This window comes from Phyllobates terribilis, unplaced genomic scaffold, assembly GCF_046119375.1.
Source record: "Phyllobates terribilis strain yellow unplaced genomic scaffold, ASM4611937v1 Scaffold_84__1_contigs__length_6523798, whole genome shotgun sequence".
Classification (NCBI taxonomy): Eukaryota; Metazoa; Chordata; class Amphibia; order Anura; family Dendrobatidae; genus Phyllobates; species Phyllobates terribilis.
In genome coordinates, this window is record NW_027362844.1 from 1,090,693 (window position 1) to 1,111,133 (window position 20,441).

General features: G+C 43.0%; 10 non-coding genes and 2 pseudogenes across 10 annotated transcripts; all 12 read left to right on the plus strand.

Annotated features, from left to right (window-relative positions):
* The first annotated feature begins 822 nt into the window (after positions 1-822).
* Positions 823-1,013, plus strand: LOC141197336 (U2 spliceosomal RNA). The gene has a single exon (XR_012269590.1). It is a non-coding gene; the product is annotated as a U2 spliceosomal RNA (small nuclear RNA).
* A 1,115-nt stretch (positions 1,014-2,128) lies between these two features.
* LOC141197513 (U2 spliceosomal RNA) lies at positions 2,129-2,319 on the plus strand. The gene has a single exon (XR_012269764.1). It is a non-coding gene; the product is annotated as a U2 spliceosomal RNA (small nuclear RNA).
* A 1,112-nt stretch (positions 2,320-3,431) lies between these two features.
* Positions 3,432-3,622, plus strand: LOC141197337 (U2 spliceosomal RNA). Its single transcript, XR_012269591.1, has one exon. It is a non-coding gene; the product is annotated as a U2 spliceosomal RNA (small nuclear RNA).
* Positions 3,623-4,737: 1,115 nt separating this feature from the next.
* On the plus strand, positions 4,738-4,853 carry LOC141197591 (U2 spliceosomal RNA; annotated as a pseudogene).
* Positions 4,854-5,377: 524 nt separating this feature from the next.
* LOC141197550 (U2 spliceosomal RNA) lies at positions 5,378-5,562 on the plus strand. The gene has a single exon (XR_012269799.1). It is a non-coding gene; the product is annotated as a U2 spliceosomal RNA (small nuclear RNA).
* Positions 5,563-6,677: 1,115 nt separating this feature from the next.
* On the plus strand, positions 6,678-6,868 carry LOC141197338 (U2 spliceosomal RNA). Its single transcript, XR_012269592.1, has one exon. It is a non-coding gene; the product is annotated as a U2 spliceosomal RNA (small nuclear RNA).
* Positions 6,869-7,983: 1,115 nt separating this feature from the next.
* Positions 7,984-8,174, plus strand: LOC141197339 (U2 spliceosomal RNA). Its single transcript, XR_012269593.1, has one exon. It is a non-coding gene; the product is annotated as a U2 spliceosomal RNA (small nuclear RNA).
* A 1,115-nt stretch (positions 8,175-9,289) lies between these two features.
* LOC141197340 (U2 spliceosomal RNA) lies at positions 9,290-9,480 on the plus strand. The gene has a single exon (XR_012269594.1). It is a non-coding gene; the product is annotated as a U2 spliceosomal RNA (small nuclear RNA).
* A 1,115-nt stretch (positions 9,481-10,595) lies between these two features.
* On the plus strand, positions 10,596-10,786 carry LOC141197341 (U2 spliceosomal RNA). Its single transcript, XR_012269595.1, has one exon. It is a non-coding gene; the product is annotated as a U2 spliceosomal RNA (small nuclear RNA).
* Positions 10,787-11,901: 1,115 nt separating this feature from the next.
* Positions 11,902-12,092, plus strand: LOC141197342 (U2 spliceosomal RNA). The gene has a single exon (XR_012269596.1). It is a non-coding gene; the product is annotated as a U2 spliceosomal RNA (small nuclear RNA).
* Positions 12,093-18,468: 6,376 nt separating this feature from the next.
* Positions 18,469-18,683, plus strand: LOC141197556 (U2 spliceosomal RNA; annotated as a pseudogene).
* Positions 18,684-19,795: 1,112 nt separating this feature from the next.
* Positions 19,796-19,986, plus strand: LOC141197491 (U2 spliceosomal RNA). The gene has a single exon (XR_012269742.1). It is a non-coding gene; the product is annotated as a U2 spliceosomal RNA (small nuclear RNA).
* Positions 19,987-20,441: the final 455 nt, after the last annotated feature.

Sequence of the window (20,441 nt, forward strand, 5' to 3'; positions counted from 1 at the left end):
AACTACAGGTGGTGAGATAAGCTGCACAATATAATTGACCTTTCAGTATATTGTTGCACACACACCATCTATTTAGCAAATGCCCTTGTTATCAACAGCAGCCTTTTAAACTCACCTGAGCTAACAGGTATGTGCGCTGGTTACTCTGCTGCGCTTAAAATTTCTTTTTTGGTTTGCTACAATGCCTTTTCTGAAACGTTGTCTCCTTCTGCTGGAACACTGACTTCTTTCATTTAATGCCTGCAGACTATAAAAGAGAACCCAACCCAAAAAGTTTGGTTGATTAGTCTGTGGCATTCTGTTAAACTGTTGCTTATGGCGGTCTCTGTGAGCTTCTCAGCGACATTCAGCCAGCCAGTTATCCTGCCTGCAGTAGATGGAATGTGGCAATGGAACGCTGGCTGCGCGTGTCATAATAGGCTCTGAGCCTTTATATACCTTTGCACAGCAGCAGCCACCTTCAGTCTGCTGCTGGACAGCCAGCAGCAGCAGCAGCAGGAGAGGTATGTAATCAGGAGCCCTCCTGCTATGGGTAGACAGCTGCTCGTTCCACCCCACCCCCCGCCTTAATTGGTTCTCCTCCCTTCCAACGGTGTTGAGGCGGGTGGGAACAGCAGGGGGTGAAGGTGCTGTGTTTAAAGAGGTGGAGTTATGCAGATCTAAAACGCATGGATTGCAGCAGCAGCAAGCCGAAAAGTGCAGGCATGTAAGGGATCTAGAGGTTGACAACATGTCTTCTTAACGGGAGTCCAGGAGCTCATCTCCACAAATGGACTTTTCAGGATCCTTGGGTGGCTCCGTAGTTTGAAACCAATTCTGGTTATCGCTTCTCGGCCTTTTGGCTAAGATCAAGTGTAGTATCTGTTCTTATCAGTTTAATATCTGATACGTCCCCTATCTGGGGACCATATATTAAATGGATTTTTAGAACAGGGAGATGGAAAAAGAGCTTGCTCTGTCCACTCCACGCATTGACCTGGTATTGCAGTATCTCCAGGACCGGTGCACCCCTTCTTTAATGCAGTTTCTAAAATCAGAAAGAATTGAATTCAATGTTTTTTGTTCATTTTGCTTGTTTGTCGGATTTTGGGATGGACTCTTTGGCTTTGCTTTTCTTCTCCTCATTGGATTTTTCATGTTCAAAGTTGCAGAAGCCAGATTACAAGCTCATTTTGGTTCAACTTCAGCAACTGTGCATTGCATTGCCATGTAATGTGATGCAATGCTATCTTTCTAGCTCTCCCTTTTTACTTCCTTTTGGATAAACAGACATATTAGGCAAGCATTTTGGAGCTTTCACCTAAATAACTACAGGTGGTGAGATAAGCTGCACAATATAATTGACCTTTCAGTATATTGTTGCACACACACCATCTATTTAGCAAATGCCCTTGTTATCAACAGCAGCCTTTTAAACTCACCTGAGCTAACAGGTATGTGCGCTGGTTACTCTGCTGCGCTTAAAATTTCTTTTTTGGTTTGCTACAATGCCTTTTCTGAAACGTTGTCTCCTTCTGCTGGAACACTGACTTCTTTCATTTAATGCCTGCAGACTATAAAAGAGAACCCAACCCAAAAAGTTTGGTTGATTAGTCTGTGGCATTCTGTTAAACTGTTGCTTATGGCGGTCTCTGTGAGCTTCTCAGCGACATTCAGCCAGCCAGGTATCCTGCCTGCAGTAGATGGAATGTGGCAATGGAACGCTGGCTGCGCGTGTCATAATAGGCTCTGAGCCTTTATATACCTGTGCACAGCAGCAGCCACCTTCAGTCTGCTGCTGGACAGCCAGCAGCAGCAGCAGCAGGAGAGGTATGTAATCAGGAGCCCTCCTGCTAAGGGTAGACAGCTGCTCGTTCCACCCCACCCCCTGCCTTAATTGGTTCTCCTCCCTTCCAACGGTGTTGAGGCGGGTGGTAACAGCAGGGGGTGAAGGTGCTGTGTTTAAAGAGGTGGAGTTATGCAGATCTAAAACGCGTGGATTGCAGCAGCAGCAAGCCGAAAAGTGCAGGCATGTAAGGGATCTAGAGGTTGACAACATGTCTTCTTAACGGGAGTCCAGGAGCTCATCTCCACAAATGGACTTTTCAGGATCCTTGGGTGGCTCCGTAGTTTGAAACCAATTCTGGTTATCGCTTCTCGGCCTTTTGGCTAAGATCAAGTGTAGTATCTGTTCTTATCAGTTTAATATCTGATACGTCCCCTATCTGGGGACCATATATTAAATGGATTTTTAGAACAGGGAGATGGAAAAAGAGCTTGCTCTGTCCACTCCACGCATTGACCTGGTATTGCAGTATCTCCAGAACCGGTGCACCCCTTCTTTAATGCAGTTTCTAAAATCAGAAAGAATTGAATTCAATGTTTTTTGTTCATTTTGCTTGTTTGTCGGATTTTGGGATGGACTCTTTGGCTTTGCTTTTCTTCTCCTCATTGGATTTTTCATGTTCAAAGTTGCAGAAGCCAGATTACAAGCTCATTTTGGTTCAACTTCAGCAACTGTGCATTGCATTGCCATGTAATGTGATGCAATGCTATCTTTCTAGCTCTCCCTTTTTACTTCCTTTTGGATAAACAGACATATTAGGCAAGCATTTTGGAGCTTTCACCTAAATAACTACAGGTGGTGAGATAAGCTGCACAATATAATTGACCTTTCAGTATATTGTTGCACACACACCATCTATTTAGCAAATGCCCTTGTTATCAACAGCAGCCTTTTAAACTCACCTGAGCTAACAGGTATGTGCGCTGGTTACTCTGCTGCGCTTAAAATTTCTTTTTTGGTTTGCTACAATGCCTTTTCTGAAACGTTGTCTCCTTCTGCTGGAACACTGACTTCTTTCATTTAATGCCTGCAGACTATAAAAGAGAACCCAACCCAAAAAGTTTGGTTGATTAGTCTGTGGCATTCTGTTAAACTGTTGCTTATGGCGGTCTCTGTGAGCTTCTCAGCGACATTCAGCCAGCCAGGCATCCTGCCTGCAGTAGATGGAATGTGGCAATGGAACGCTGGCTGCGCGTGTCATAATAGGCTCTGAGCCTTTATATACCTGTGCACAGCAGCAGCCACCTTCAGTCTGCTGCTGGACAGCCAGCAGCAGCAGCAGGAGAGGTATGTAATCAGGAGCCCTCCTGCTAAGGGTAGACAGCTGCTCGTTCCACCCCACCCCCCGCCTTAATTGGTTCTCCTCCCTTCCAACGGTGTTGAGGCGGGTGGGAACAGCAGGGGGTGAAGGTGCTGTGTTTAAAGAGGTGGAGTTATGCAGATCTAAAACGCGTGGATTGCAGCAGCAGCAAGCCGAAAAGTGCAGGCATGTAAGGGATCTAGAGGTTGACAACATGTCTTCTTAACGGGAGTCCAGGAGCTCATCTCCACAAATGGACTTTTCAGGATCCTTGGGTGGCTCCGTAGTTTGAAACCAATTCTGGTTATCGCTTCTCGGCCTTTTGGCTAAGATCAAGTGTAGTATCTGTTCTTATCAGTTTAATATCTGATACGTCCCCTATCTGGGGACCATATATTAAATGGATTTTTAGAACAGGGAGATGGAAAAAGAGCTTGCTCTGTCCACTCCACGCATTGACCTGGTATTGCAGTATCTCCAGGACCGGTGCACCCCTTCTTTAATGCAGTTTCTAAAATCAGAAAGAATTGAATTCAATGTTTTTTGTTCATTTTGCTTGTTTGTCGGATTTTGGGATGGACTCTTTGGCTTTGCTTTTCTTCTCCTCATTGGATTTTTCATGTTCAAAGTTGCAGAAGCCAGATTACAAGCTCATTTTGGTTCAACTTCAGCAACTGTGCATTGCATTGCCATGTAATGTGATGCAATGCTATCTTTCTAGCTCTCCCTTTTTACTTCCTTTTGGATAAACAGACATATTAGGCAAGCATTTTGGAGCTTTCACCTAAATAACTACAGGTGGTGAGATAAGCTGCACAATATAATTGACCTTTCAGTATATTGTTGCACACACACCATCTATTTAGCAAATGCCCTTGTTATCAACAGCAGCCTTTTAAACTCACCTGAGCTAACAGGTATGTGCGCTGGTTACTCTGCTGCGCTTAAAATTTCTTTTTTGGTTTGCTACAATGCCTTTTCTGAAACGTTGTCTCCTTCTGCTGGAACACTGACTTCTTTCATTTAATGCCTGCAGACTATAAAAGAGAACCCAACCCAAAAAGTTTGGTTGATTAGTCTGTGGCATTCTGTTAAACTGTTGCTTATGGCGGTCTCTGTGAGCTTCTCAGCGACATTCAGCCAGCCAGGTATCCTGCCTGCAGTAGATGGAATGTGGCAATGGAACGCTGGCTGCGCGTGTCATAATAGGCTCTGAGCCTTTATATACCTGTGCACAGCAGCAGCCACCTTCAGTCTGCTGCTGGACAGCCAGCAGCAGCAGCAGCAGGAGAGGTATGTAATCAGGAGCCCTCCTGCTAAGGGTAGACAGCTGCTCGTTCCACCCCACCCCCCGCCTTAATTGGTTCTCCTCCCTTCCAACGGTGTTGAGGCGGGTGGGAACAGCAGGGGGTGAAGGTGCTGTGTTTAAAGAGGTGGAGTTATGCAGATCTAAAACGCGTGGATTGCAGCAGCAGCAAGCCGAAAAGTGCAGGCATGTAAGGGATCTAGAGGTTGACAACATGTCTTCTTAACGGGAGTCCAGGAGCTCATCTCCACAAATGGACTTTTCAGGATCCTTGGGTGGCTCCGTAGTTTGAAACCAATTCTGGTTATCGCTTCTCGGCCTTTTGGCTAAGATCAAGTGTAGTATCTTTTGAAAAGGCAGTTTTGTCCTTGGGCTGCGCTAGTAAATTGATGCATATTACACACTGGTTTGGTGCACTTGTTAGTACGCCAGGTGGCTCATAGAGTTATCTGATGGAAAACATGGCCCTCCAGGATCGAAGTCACTAGGATGGGTAAGTGTGAGGGCTTTGGAGCAATGTGCCCCAGGAGTAGGCGCCCTGGTGGGAGTCCAAGCTTACTGGGACTCTGAACCCCAGAAAGACTTGGCTTCGTAGCACGCCGCACCTTTGCCAATCATACTTTCTGAGCAACCCCCCCTATTCCTGGCCTCCGGGCTAGGAAGGGGAATTTTTATAAACCCGGTCGGAGGTCCGGTCAGCTTTGGGCTGAGAAACCAACACAGGCTCCAGCTCCACTAGGGTGGCAGCCTAGATGGAAGCTGGGAGCACGAAAACGGCTCTTCTCCGGCTTCGGCTAGGGAGAGCATCGGAGATCCCTGACCCTCGCTGTGGCCTTCTGGCTCGGAGGGATGGGGATGGTTTATTGGGGACCCTCTCCTCCGGGAAGGGTCCACATGAATCCTCGCCTCGTGCGCTGTTTTGGTGTGACTTCGGTCACATTTTTCAGTGCCTTGGATGCAGCTTCAATCAAAAAAAAATCTGTTCTTATCAGTTTAATATCTGATACGTACCCTATCTGGGGACCATATATTAAATGGATTTTTAGAACAGGGAGATGGAAAAAGAGCTTGCTCTGTCCACTCCACGCATTGACCTGGTATTGCAGTATCTCCAGGACCGGTGCACTCCTTCTTTAATGCAGTTTCTAAAATCAGAAAGAATTGAATTCAATGTTTTTTGTTCATTTTGCTTGTTTGTCGGATTTTGGGATGGACTCTTTGGCTTTGCTTTTCTTCTCCTCATTGGATTTTTCATGTTCAAAGTTGCAGAAGCCAGATTACAAGCTCATTTTGGTTCAACTTCAGCAACTGTGCATTGCATTGCCATGTAATGTGATGCAATGCTATCTTTCTAGCTCTCCCTTTTTACTTCCTTTTGGATAAACAGACATATTAGGCAAGCATTTTGGAGCTTTCACCTAAATAACTACAGGTGGTGAGATAAGCTGCACAATATAATTGACCTTTCAGTATATTGTTGCACACACACCATCTATTTAGCAAATGCCCTTGTTATCAACAGCAGCCTTTTAAACTCACCTGAGCTAACAGGTATGTGCGCTGGTTACTCTGCTGCGCTTAAAATTTCTTTTTTGGTTTGCTACAATGCCTTTTCTGAAACGTTGTCTCCTTCTGCTGGAACACTGACTTCTTTCATTTAATGCCTGCAGACTATAAAAGAGAACCCAACCCAAAAAGTTTGGTTGATTAGTCTGTGGCATTCTGTTAAACTGTTGCTTATGGCGGTCTCTGTGAGCTTCTCAGCGACATTCAGCCAGCCAGGTATCCTGCCTGCAGTAGATGGAATGTGGCAATGGAACGCTGGCTGCGCGTGTCATAATAGGCTCTGAGCCTTTATATACCTGTGCACAGCAGCAGCCACCTTCAGTCTGCTGCTGGACAGCCAGCAGCAGCAGCAGCAGGAGAGGTATGTAATCAGTAGCCCTCCTGCTAAGGGTAGACAGCTGCTCGTTCCACCCCACCCCCCGCCTTAATTGGTTCTCCTCCCTTCCAACGGTGTTGAGGCGGGTGGGAACAGCAGGGGGTGAAGGTGCTGTGTTTAAAGAGGTGGAGTTATGCAGATCTAAAACGCGTGGATTGCAGCAGCAGCAAGCCGAAAAGTGCAGGCATGTAAGGGATCTAGAGGTTGACAACATGTCTTCTTAACGGGAGTCCAGGAGCTCATCTCCACAAATGGACTTTTCAGGATCCTTGGGTGGCTCCGTAGTTTGAAACCAATTCTGGTTATCGCTTCTCGGCCTTTTGGCTAAGATCAAGTGTAGTATCTGTTCTTATCAGTTTAATATCTGATACGTCCCCTATCTGGGGACCATATATTAAATGGATTTTTAGAACAGGGAGATGGAAAAAGAGCTTGCTCTGTCCACTCCACGCATTGACCTGGTATTGCAGTATCTCCAGGACCGGTGCACCCCTTCTTTAATGCAGTTTCTAAAATCAGAAAGAATTGAATTCAATGTTTTTTGTTCATTTTGCTTGTTTGTCGGATTTTGGGATGGACTCTTTGGCTTTGCTTTTCTTCTCCTCATTGGATTTTTCATGTTCAAAGTTGCAGAAGCCAGATTACAAGCTCATTTTGGTTCAACTTCAGCAACTGTGCATTGCATTGCCATGTAATGTGATGCAATGCTATCTTTCTAGCTCTCCCTTTTTACTTCCTTTTGGATAAACAGACATATTAGGCAAGCATTTTGGAGCTTTCACCTAAATAACTACAGGTGGTGAGATAAGCTGCACAATATAATTGACCTTTCAGTATATTGTTGCACACACACCATCTATTTAGCAAATGCCCTTGTTATCAACAGCAGCCTTTTAAACTCACCTGAGCTAACAGGTATGTGCGCTGGTTACTCTGCTGCGCTTAAAATTTCTTTTTTGGTTTGCTACAATGCCTTTTCTGAAACGTTGTCTCCTTCTGCTGGAACACTGACTTCTTTCATTTAATGCCTGCAGACTATAAAAGAGAACCCAACCCAAAAAGTTTGGTTGATTAGTCTGTGGCATTCTGTTAAACTGTTGCTTATGGCGGTCTCTGTGAGCTTCTCAGCGACATTCAGCCAGCCAGGTATCCTGCCTGCAGTAGATGGAATGTGGCAATGGAACGCTGGCTGCGCGTGTCATAATAGGCTCTGAGCCTTTATATACCTGTGCACAGCAGCAGCCACCTTCAGTCTGCTGCTGGACAGCCAGCAGCAGCAGCAGCAGGAGAGGTATGTAATCAGGAGCCCTCCTGCTAAGGGTAGACAGCTGCTCGTTCCACCCCACCCCCCGCCTTAATTGGTTCTCCTCCCTTCCAACGGTGTTGAGGCGGGTGGGAACAGCAGGGGGTGAAGGTGCTGTGTTTAAAGAGGTGGAGTTATGCAGATCTAAAACGCGTGGATTGCAGCAGCAGCAAGCCGAAAAGTGCAGGCATGTAAGGGATCTAGAGGTTGACAACATGTCTTCTTAACGGGAGTCCAGGAGCTCATCTCCACAAATGGACTTTTCAGGATCCTTGGGTGGCTCCGTAGTTTGAAACCAATTCTGGTTATCGCTTCTCGGCCTTTTGGCTAAGATCAAGTGTAGTATCTGTTCTTATCAGTTTAATATCTGATACGTCCCCTATCTGGGGACCATATATTAAATGGATTTTTAGAACAGGGAGATGGAAAAAGAGCTTGCTCTGTCCACTCCACGCATTGACCTGGTATTGCAGTATCTCCAGGACCGGTGCACCCCTTCTTTAATGCAGTTTCTAAAATCAGAAAGAATTGAATTCAATGTTTTTTGTTCATTTTGCTTGTTTGTCGGATTTTGGGATGGACTCTTTGGCTTTGCTTTTCTTCTCCTCATTGGATTTTTCATGTTCAAAGTTGCAGAAGCCAGATTACAAGCTCATTTTGGTTCAACTTCAGCAACTGTGCATTGCATTGCCATGTAATGTGATGCAATGCTATCTTTCTAGCTCTCCCTTTTTACTTCCTTTTGGATAAACAGACATATTAGGCAAGCATTTTGGAGCTTTCACCTAAATAACTACAGGTGGTGAGATAAGCTGCACAATATAATTGACCTTTCAGTATATTGTTGCACACACACCATCTATTTAGCAAATGCCCTTGTTATCAACAGCAGCCTTTTAAACTCACCTGAGCTAACAGGTATGTGCGCTGGTTACTCTGCTGCGCTTAAAATTTCTTTTTTGGTTTGCTACAATGCCTTTTCTGAAACGTTGTCTCCTTCTGCTGGAACACTGACTTCTTTCATTTAATGCCTGCAGACTATAAAAGAGAACCCAACCCAAAAAGTTTGGTTGATTAGTCTGTGGCATTCTGTTAAACTGTTGCTTATGGCGGTCTCTGTGAGCTTCTCAGCGACATTCAGCCAGCCAGGTATCCTGCCTGCAGTAGATGGAATGTGGCAATGGAACGCTGGCTGCGCGTGTCATAATAGGCTCTGAGCCTTTATATACCTGTGCACAGCAGCAGCCACCTTCAGTCTGCTGCTGGACAGCCAGCAGCAGCAGCAGCAGGAGAGGTATGTAATCAGGAGCCCTCCTGCTAAGGGTAGACAGCTGCTCGTTCCACCCCACCCCCCGCCTTAATTGGTTCTCCTCCCTTCCAACGGTGTTGAGGCGGGTGGGAACAGCAGGGGGTGAAGGTGCTGTGTTTAAAGAGGTGGAGTTATGCAGATCTAAAACGCGTGGATTGCAGCAGCAGCAAGCCGAAAAGTGCAGGCATGTAAGGGATCTAGAGGTTGACAACATGTCTTCTTAACGGGAGTCCAGGAGCTCATCTCCACAAATGGACTTTTCAGGATCCTTGGGTGGCTCCGTAGTTTGAAACCAATTCTGGTTATCGCTTCTCGGCCTTTTGGCTAAGATCAAGTGTAGTATCTGTTCTTATCAGTTTAATATCTGATACGTCCCCTATCTGGGGACCATATATTAAATGGATTTTTAGAACAGGGAGATGGAAAAAGAGCTTGCTCTGTCCACTCCACGCATTGACCTGGTATTGCAGTATCTCCAGGACCGGTGCACCCCTTCTTTAATGCAGTTTCTAAAATCAGAAAGAATTGAATTCAATGTTTTTTGTTCATTTTGCTTGTTTGTCGGATTTTGGGATGGACTCTTTGGCTTTGCTTTTCTTCTCCTCATTGGATTTTTCATGTTCAAAGTTGCAGAAGCCAGATTACAAGCTCATTTTGGTTCAACTTCAGCAACTGTGCATTGCATTGCCATGTAATGTGATGCAATGCTATCTTTCTAGCTCTCCCTTTTTACTTCCTTTTGGATAAACAGACATATTAGGCAAGCATTTTGGAGCTTTCACCTAAATAACTACAGGTGGTGAGATAAGCTGCACAATATAATTGACCTTTCAGTATATTGTTGCACACACACCATCTATTTAGCAAATGCCCTTGTTATCAACAGCAGCCTTTTAAACTCACCTGAGCTAACAGGTATGTGCGCTGGTTACTCTGCTGCGCTTAAAATTTCTTTTTTGGTTTGCTACAATGCCTTTTCTGAAACGTTGTCTCCTTCTGCTGGAACACTGACTTCTTTCATTTAATGCCTGCAGACTATAAAAGAGAACCCAACCCAAAAAGTTTGGTTGATTAGTCTGTGGCATTCTGTTAAACTGTTGCTTATGGCGGTCTCTGTGAGCTTCTCAGCGACATTCAGCCAGCCAGGTATCCTGCCTGCAGTAGATGGAATGTGGCAATGGAACGCTGGCTGCGCGTGTCATAATAGGCTCTGAGCCTTTATATACCTGTGCACAGCAGCAGCCACCTTCAGTCTGCTGCTGGACAGCCAGCAGCAGCAGCAGCAGGAGAGGTATGTAATCAGGAGCCCTCCTGCTAAGGGTAGACAGCTGCTCGTTCCACCCCACCCCCCGCCTTAATTGGTTCTCCTCCCTTCCAACGGTGTTGAGGCGGGTGGGAACAGCAGGGGGTGAAGGTGCTGTGTTTAAAGAGGTGGAGTTATGCAGATCTAAAACGCGTGGATTGCAGCAGCAGCAAGCCGAAAAGTGCAGGCATGTAAGGGATCTACAGGTTGACAACATGTCTTCTTAACGGGAGTCCAGGAGCTCATCTCCACAAATGGACTTTTCAGGATCCTTGGGTGGCTCCGTAGTTTGAAACCAATTCTGGTTATCGCTTCTCGGCCTTTTGGCTAAGATCAAGTGTAGTATCTGTTCTTATCAGTTTAATATCTGATACGTCCCCTATCTGGGGACCATATATTAAATGGATTTTTAGAACAGGGAGATGGAAAAAGAGCTTGCTCTGTCCACTCCACGCATTGACCTGGTATTGCAGTATCTCCAGGACCGGTGCACCCCTTCTTTAATGCAGTTTCTAAAATCAGAAAGAATTGAATTCAATGTTTTTTGTTCATTTTGCTTGTTTGTCGGATTTTGGGATGGACTCTTTGGCTTTGCTTTTCTTCTCCTCATTGGATTTTTCATGTTCAAAGTTGCAGAAGCCAGATTACAAGCTCATTTTGGTTCAACTTCAGCAACTGTGCATTGCATTGCCATGTAATGTGATGCAATGCTATCTTTCTAGCTCTCCCTTTTTACTTCCTTTTGGATAAACAGACATATTAGGCAAGCATTTTGGAGCTTTCACCTAAATAACTACAGGTGGTGAGATAAGCTGCACAATATAATTGACCTTTCAGTATATTGTTGCACACACACCATCTATTTAGCAAATGCCCTTGTTATCAACAGCAGCCTTTTAAACTCACCTGAGCTAACAGGTATGTGCGCTGGTTACTCTGCTGCGCTTAAAATTTCTTTTTTGGTTTGCTACAATGCCTTTTCTGAAACGTTGTCTCCTTCTGCTGGAACACTGACTTCTTTCATTTAATGCCTGCAGACTATAAAAGAGAACCCAACCCAAAAAGTTTGGTTGATTAGTCTGTGGCATTCTGTTAAACTGTTGCTTATGGCGGTCTCTGTGAGCTTCTCAGCGACATTCAGCCAGCCAGGTATCCTGCCTGCAGTAGATGGAATGTGGCAATGGAACGCTGGCTGCGCGTGTCATAATAGGCTCTGAGCCTTTATATACCTGTGCACAGCAGCAGCCACCTTCAGTCTGCTGCTGGACAGCCAGCAGCTGCAGCAGCAGGAGAGGTATGTAATCAGGAGCCCTCCTGCTAAGGGTAGACAGCTGCTCGTTCCACCCCACCCCCCGCCTTAATTGGTTCTCCTCCCTTCCAACGGTGTTGAGGCGGGTGGGAACAGCAGGGGGTGAAGGTGCTGTGTTTAAAGAGGTGGAGTTATGCAGATCTAAAACGCGTGGATTGCAGCAGCAGCAAGCCGAAAAGTGCAGGCATGTAAGGGATCTAGAGGTTGACAACATGTCTTCTTAACGGGAGTCCAGGAGCTCATCTCCACAAATGGACTTTTCAGGATCCTTGGGTGGCTCCGTAGTTTGAAACCAATTCTGGTTATCGCTTCTCGGCCTTTTGGCTAAGATCAAGTGTAGTATCTGTTCTTATCAGTTTAATATCTGATACGTCCCCTATCTGGGGACCATATATTAAATGGATTTTTAGAACAGGGAGATGGAAAAAGAGCTTGCTCTGTCCACTCCACGCATTGACCTGGTATTGCAGTATCTCCAGGACCGGTGCACCCCTTCTTTAATGCAGTTTCTAAAATCAGGAAGAATTGAATTCAATGTTTTTTGTTCATTTTGCTTGTTTGTCGGATTTTGGGATGGACTCTTTGGCTTTGCTTTTCTTCTCCTCATTGGATTTTTCATGTTCAAAGTTGCAGAAGCCAGATTACAAGCTCATTTTGGTTCAACTTCAGCAACTGTGCATTGCATTGCCATGTAATGTGATGCAATGCTATCTTTCTAGCTCTCCCTTTTTACTTCCTTTTGGATAAACAGACATATTAGGCAAGCATTTTGGAGCTTTCACCTAAATAACTACAGGTGGTGAGATAAGCTGCACAATATAATTGACCTTTCAGTATATTGTTGCACACACACCATCTATTTAGCAAATGCCCTTGTTATCAACAGCAGCCTTTTAAACTCACCTGAGCTAACAGGTATGTGCGCTGGTTACTCTGCTGCGCTTAAAATTTCTTTTTTGGTTTGCTACAATGCCTTTTCTGAAACGTTGTCTCCTTCTGCTGGAACACTGACTTCTTTCATTTAATGCCTGCAGACTATAAAAGAGAACCCAACCCAAAAAGTTTGGTTGATTAGTCTGTGGCATTCTGTTAAACTGTTGCTTATGGCGGTCTCTGTGAGCTTCTCAGCGACATTCAGCCAGCCAGGTATCCTGCCTGCAGTAGATGGAATGTGGCAATGGAACGCTGGCTGCGCGTGTCATAATAGGCTCTGAGCCTTTATATACCTGTGCACAGCAGCAGCCACCTTCAGTCTGCTGCTGGACAGCCAGCAGCAGCAGCAGCAGGAGAGGTATGTAATCAGGAGCCCTCCTGCTAAGGGTAGACAGCTGCTCGTTCCACCCCACCCCCCGCCTTAATTGGTTCTCCTCCCTTCCAACGGTGTTGAGGCGGGTGGGAACAGCAGGGGGTGAAGGTGCTGTGTTTAAAGAGGTGGAGTTATGCAGATCTAAAACGCGTGGATTGCAGCAGCAGCAAGCCGAAAAGTGCAGGCATGTAAGGGATCTAGAGGTTGACAACATGTCTTCTTAACGGGAGTCCAGGAGCTCATCTCCACAAATGGACTTTTCAGGATCCTTGGGTGGCTCCGTAGTTTGAAACCAATTCTGGTTATCGCTTCTCGGCCTTTTGGCTGCGATCTGTAGTGGGTTGCGTCATTTGGCCAAGGTGATCTAGGTGGATCTTTGCACTCGGCCTTCTGGATCTTGGTCCAGCTGCTGCTATTGGGTGTGGAGCAAAGTCTAGATTTGCCTTTTCTTCCTGGAGGATGGTTCTTTTTCGTGGTGTGGAGGTCGGTAGGACGAAGAGGATTGAAATCCGGGTGGAGCTGCGATCTGCTGTGTCGTTTTTTTTCCTGATCATCTGTGGAAAAAGAAGGAGGAAAAGAATATGGAATCGAAGAGGCCATTTGGAGGTAGGAGGGAAAATCGGGAGAACAAGTCCAATGACTATTTTTCAGAGGATTATCCTTTGAAGGATACACTCCGTTTGTTGGTGGCTCCTGGTTATCGGCAGGAAAAGGATTCCGAGTTTATCTTCAGAGAGATTTGTAAATTTCTGAAGATTGAAAAGGAGGAACTTTTTTGTTTTCAATCCTTTTTTTCGAGAGGGATATATGATTTAACTTTAATGGGAAACTCTCAGTGTGAAAGAGCCTATACTCTCTATGAAGTTAATAGGGAGAACGAGCTTTTTGTTGGAGTGAGAGTGATTCCCTCCTTTCAGTTCTCCATGAAACTGCTAACAATACATTTGTTCAGTCCATTTGTTACTGATAGTGAAGTAATAAACTATCTAAGTGCATATTGTGAGAAAGTTATCCCAAGAAAACGTGGGGAAACTAGGTTCGGAGTGTGGAACGGAAAAAGGGTTTTTCTGGTAGCCTTCAAGAAGGACCCAGAAGAAGAAGGTGGGGTACTTAGACCACCACCAAATGTCTATGTTAATCGTAGCCGTGGATATCTGTTTTTTTCGGGTATGCCTAATTATTGTTATGGGTGCCGTAAATATGGACATTTGGATATTGTGTGCAAAAAGTGTTGTAGGTGTCCCGGTTCAGCTCATCAGGAGGATGCATGTCCAAATAAGAAGAAAGGAGGCGAGGAGGAGATGGATACTTCATCAGAACATCGGCAGAATGAAGCCGAGGATGGTGAGGAAGCAAGTGAAAAGAGAACTGATGAGCAGGAAATGGAGGAGGTGAGAAAAGTAAAGAAGAAGAAAACACCGGAAGAAGAGAAGAGAAAGAAAGAAGAGAGAGGGAGGAGGTCGGAGGAGGATGAGAAAAGAAAGATGGAAGAAAGGAAGAAGGAGAAGGAGTTAGAAGAAGATAAGAACAGAGAAGAGCAGAAGAAAGAAGGTCGGGAGAAGGAAGAGCAGAAGAAAGAAGAAAAGAAGAAAGAAGAAAAGAAGAATGAAGAACGGAGGATTGAAGAATTGAAGTCTGTGCTGGTGGGTGTGGGACAATTAATGCAGAGAGTCCCTCCACCAAGCAAAGAGAGTAATATAAAAGAACAAGGGGGTGAAGTAAAAAAGGGAGGCGCAGGGGGAAAGGTGGTGGTAGAGAAAAGTCAAAGCCTGCCTGTAATAGGGCCTTCCCCTAGGGGGTTTTTATCTCAGAGTATACCCTGTGGTCAGGAAAGGATGGATTCATCAAAAATTTTGAAAAGAAGTGTAGATGATAAAGAGCGTGGTGTAGGGCCATGTGTAGTAAAAGTATTTGCTTGTGAAAAGGATTTTGACATTTCCAGTACATCAGAGTCGGAAGGGCTGAGTATCGATGAAAGTGCTTTGCAATCCGATGAGGGCGGGGGAGATAGCCCGGTGCCAGTCACTAAAAGATGATCAGGGCGGCTTCCCTGAATGTTCAGGGTTTCAATGACTTATATAAAAGAACTGTGATTTATGACTATTTTAATAATGAAAATTTTGATTTTGTATTTCTTCAAGAATGTAATTTGTCAAAGAAGTTAAATTATGATTTTTTACGGGGTATATGGAAGGGTAATTTATGTTTTTCAGGCGGGAATGAATTCAGAAGTGATGGGGTTGGTTTTATATGTTCCAGGGAATGGGAGATTACCAACTACGAAGAAATATACCCCGGTAGGATTCTAAGAGTGGATGTAGAAAGGAATGGGAAGAAATATAGATGTTTTAATATTTATGCCAATACAGAAAAAGTTTTAAGGTTACATTTGTTTGAAATTTTGCAGCTTTTTATCCCAGGTGTAGTTCCAGTAATTTTAGGGGGAGATTTTAATTGTCAACTAAATAATGTAAAAGATGGTTCGGTTTCTTGTCTCAAGGGTATTTTATCTTCTTTTAACCTAAAAGATGCTTGGTGGTTGGACGGGCAGAAGAAGGAGTATGAAATTACTTGGGAAGGAAGAGGTTGTTCCTCGAGAATAGATTATTTGTTTATATCCAAGGATTTTACTTGTTCTAATTTTAAAACGCATAAAGCACCTTTTTCTGATCATAGAATAATTGAATGTACACTGATGGTAGAGGCGGATGAGGGAAAAAGGCCGTCTCATTGGAAACTGAATGTATCATTGTTACAGCATAAGGAGGTAAGGGAGGATTTTAAATTTTTCTTTGAGAAACTGAAATTAGAAAAGAAATGTTTTGACTCTACTTTTAAATGGTGGGACTACATGAAAAAGGAAGTTAAATTATTCTTTATGGAAGTAGGCAAGAGGAAAGCTGCGGATAAGCGACAGTCATACAATAACCTTAATGCAAATCTACAGTGTCTGTATCAGTTTAGGAATAATGGAGTTAATGTGGAGGAGGAAATTATGGTGACGAAGGAAAAAATTCAAAAATGTCTGAGAGAAAAAGGAAAAGAAATTATCTTTAATTCTCGTGTGAAGGTGTTGGAGGAAGACGAGAAATGTACTAAATTCTTTTTTAAAAAAATCTGTGAGAAAAAGGCCTTTATGGGGGTTTTAGAGGGGGAAAGGAGTTTGGAGGGGAAAAAGATGAAAGTGAAAGAATTTTATGATAACCTGTTTTCAGCAAAAAATACAGATAGGTCTTTGAAGGAGCATTTTTTAGGAGGGTTGGATAAATGTTTTACTAAGGAAAATAAATTATTATTATCAGAGGGTATTTCAAAAGAAGAAGTTTTTAATACAGTTAATACATTGCAAAACGGTAAGACACCAGGGTCGGATGGGTTACCCATTGAGTTTTATAAAATATTATGGGATATTGTGGGGAATGAATTTTATGAAATGTTTTTAAAAGTTGAGTCTTTATGTCGTGTCCCGGAGTCATGGTTGGAGGGGGTAATTGTTTTATTATACAAAAGAGGTGATAGAGAATTGCTAAAAAACTGGAGACCGATTACTCTTTTAAATACAGATTATAAAGTTTATGCGAAGCTGTTGGCAAATAGATTAAAGAAAGTGGTGAGTTCGGTGATAGATATAGACCAAACGTGTGCAGTTCCAACGCGGAAGATCAGTGACTCGTTGATTTTAATTAGAGACATAATATGGGATGTTTCCGATAGAAGACAGAAGATGGCGTTAATTACTCTGGATTTTGAAAAGGCTTATGATAGAGTCGCCCATGATTTTTTATTCGATGTTTTAAGGAGAATGGGTTGCCCGGATGATTTTAGTAAACGTATTAAATCCTTGTATCAAGCATGTTTTAGTAAAGTATCTGTAAATGGGTTTTTATCTGGAAGTGTAAAGATTAATTGTGGGGTGAAACAGGGATGCCCCTTATCCCCTATTCTTTTTATCTGTGCGATTGAGCCTCTTTTAACTGCTTTTAGGAAAGACAAAGTGATTAATGGTTTTTTTATTCCTGGGAGTTGGGGAGAGCAGGTTAAAGTGGTGGCTTTTATGGATGATGTGACTGTTTTTGTAAAAGATTTAAGAAGTATGAATAGGGTTTTAAGAACGGTTGAATGGTTTGGGGCGGCATCAGGTTTTAAGATCAATTTGGAGAAATCTGGTGTTTTAACGATGGGCGGTTTTATCTTAGAATCCGATTGTAAATTATTGAGAGTCTTTGAAGCAAAGATTTTAGGCATCTATTTTTCGGAAGAGTGTGGAAATGTAAAAAATTGGGAATCACTGTTGGAGAGGGTTAGGAAAAAGGTGTCTTTTTGGAATCTGAGAGAGCTAACGTTGGAAGGGAAGATTTTAATTATCAAGCAGGTTTTACTCCCAATGATTTTATATGTTGCAACCATTTTTATTCCACCTGTCAATGCGATGAAAAAAATTATTAAAGTATGTTTTAATTTTTTATGGAGATCAAAAATGGAAAGGGTTAAGCGCGAAGAATTGTATAAGCCAAAAAAGAAAGGTGGTAAAGGTTATCCTGATATCAAAGCCTTTTTATATGCAAAGTATATGGCAAACTGCATAAATATTTTATTAGGGTCAGAATCGAAGCTTAAAGCCTTTTCTATTTATAATTTGGGTTTCTATATAAGAAAATATAAGTGGGTGGACATGAGAATGAATAGACCTTATAGATTTTTACCCCCAAGTAACTATGTTGTGCTGGAAAAGATTTTGAGAGATTATGATCTAAAAGGTTTTGATCTTAAGGTACTGAGGTGTCATAAAAAGATATTACAAGTCTTGGAAGGAAGGTTAAACACTAGTCCAGTGGAGCACTTTATGCCAAAGATAGTGGACAGGATTTGGCTGAATGTAAACTATGTGTTCTTATCAAATGAACATAAAGATTTGTTATGGTGTATAATAAAGGATTGCTTACCGACACGAGAATTTCAGCATAGACGTGGTCTTGTTCGTTTTGAAAAATGTCCAAGACAGAGATGTGGAGGTAGTGAGACTCCTATGCACGTATTCTGGAATTGCGAGTTTGCACAAAAAGTCTGGAGGAAAATGTGCAATCTGATTAAAGCTGTGAGTAATGTTAATTTTTTAGATTTTAACAGGGTGTTCTATGGGATGGGTGTAAAGGAAGAAGATTTTAAGGTGGTGTGGGTGATAATAACATGTGTAAAGATGGCAATTTGGAAGGTGAGAAACATTTTGATTTTTAAACATAATGAAGTGTCTGTTGAACAGTGTATTAAGTTGTGTCTAAGTTATTTATTTATGTATTTTTGGAAGGACAAAATGGTTTTGGGCATAAGAAAAGCAGATGTATTGTGGAAGCAAAATGAATGGAATATACTTACTGTGTAGCCTTTGTTGTCATTGAAAATCTTTTTCTGGAAAAATACAAATATTAATTACAGGAAAAAAAAAAAAGTTAAAAAGAAAGTTAAGAAAAAGGAAAGAAGGAAATATATATGTATATATATATATATATATATATATAAAAAAAAAAAAAAAAAAAAAACACACGATGATGGATTTGAGTCTTGGTTTTTGCTTTTAAAGATGTAAGACTTTGTAATCTGAGTGTAAAAAAAAAAAAAAAAAAAAAAAATCTGTTCTTATCAGTTTAATATCTGATACGTCCCCTATCTGGGGACCATATATTAAATGGATTTTTAGAACAGGGAGATGGAAAAAGAGCTTGCTCTGTCCACTCCACGCATTGACCTGGTATTGCAGTATCTCCAGGACCGGTGCACCCCTTCTTTAATGCAGTTTCTAAAATCAGAAAGAATTGAATTCAATGTTTTTTGTTCATTTTGCTTGTTTGTCGGATTTTGGGATGGACTCTTTGGCTTTGCTTTTCTTCTCCTCATTGGATTTTTCATGTTCAAAGTTGCAGAAGCCAGATTACAAGCTCATTTTGGTTCAACTTCAGCAACTGTGCATTGCATTGCCATGTAATGTGATGCAATGCTATCTTTCTAGCTCTCCCTTTTTACTTCCTTTTGGATAAACAGACATATTAGGCAAGCATTTTGGAGCTTTCACCTAAATAACTACAGGTGGTGAGATAAGCTGCACAATATAATTGACCTTTCAGTATATTGTTGCACACACACCATCTATTTAGCAAATGCCCTTGTTATCAACAGCAGCCTTTTAAACTCACCTGAGCTAACAGGTATGTGCGCTGGTTACTCTGCTGCGCTTAAAATTTCTTTTTTGGTTTGCTACAATGCCTTTTCTGAAACGTTGTCTCCTTCTACTGGAACACTGACTTCTTTCATTTAGTGCCTGCAGACTATAAAAGAGAACCCAACCCAAAAAGTTTGGTTGATTAGTCTGTGGCATTCTGTTAAACTGTTGCTTATGGCGGTCTCTGTGAGCTTCTCAGCGACATTCAGCCAGCCAGGTATCCTGCCTGCAGTAGATGGAATGTGGCAATGGAACGCTGGCTGCGCGTGTCATAATAGGCTCTGAGCCTTTATATACCTGTGCACAGCAGCAGCCACCTTCAGTCTGCTGCTGGACAGCCAGCAGCAGCAGCAGGAGAGGTATGTAATCAGGAGCCCTCCTGCTAAGGGTAGACAGCTGCTCGTTCCACCCCACCCCCCGCCTTAATTGGTTCTCCTCCCTTCCAACGGTGTTGAGGCGGGTGGGAACAGCAGGGGGTGAAGGTGCTGTGTTTAAAGAGGTGGAGTTATGCAGATCTAAAACGCGTGGATTGCAGCAGCAGCAAGCCGAAAAGTGCAGGCATGTAAGGGATCTAGAGGTTGACAACATGTCTTCTTAACGGGAGTCCAGGAGCTCATCTCCACAAATGGACTTTTCAGGATCCTTGGGTGGCTCCGTAGTTTGAAACCAATTCTGGTTATCGCTTCTCGGCCTTTTGGCTAAGATCAAGTGTAGTATCTGTTCTTATCAGTTTAATATCTGATACGTCCCCTATCTGGGGACCATATATTAAATGGATTTTTAGAACAGGGAGATGGAAAATGAGCTTGCTCTGTCCACTCCACGCATTGACCTGGTATTGCAGTATCTCCAGGACCGGTGCACCCCTTCTTTAATGCAGTTTCTAAAATCAGAAAGAATTGAATTCAATGTTTTTTGTTCATTTTGCTTGTTTGTCGGATTTTGGGATGGACTCTTTGGCTTTGCTTTTCTTCTCCTCATTGGATTTTTCATGTTCAAAGTTGCAGAAGCCAGATTACAAGCTCATTTTGGTTCAACTTCAGCAACTGTGCATTGCATTGCCATGTAATGTGATGCAATGCTATCTTTCTAGCTCTCCCTTTTTACTTCCTTTTGGATAAACAGACATATTAGGCAAGCATTTTGGAGCTTTCACCTAAATAACTACAGGTGGTGAGATAAGCTGCACAATATAATTGACCTTTCAGTATATTGTTGCACACACACCATCTATTTAGCAAATGCCCTTGTTATCAACAGCAGCCTTTTAAACTCACCTGAGCTAACAGGTATGTGCGCTGGTTACTCTGCTGCGCTTAAAATT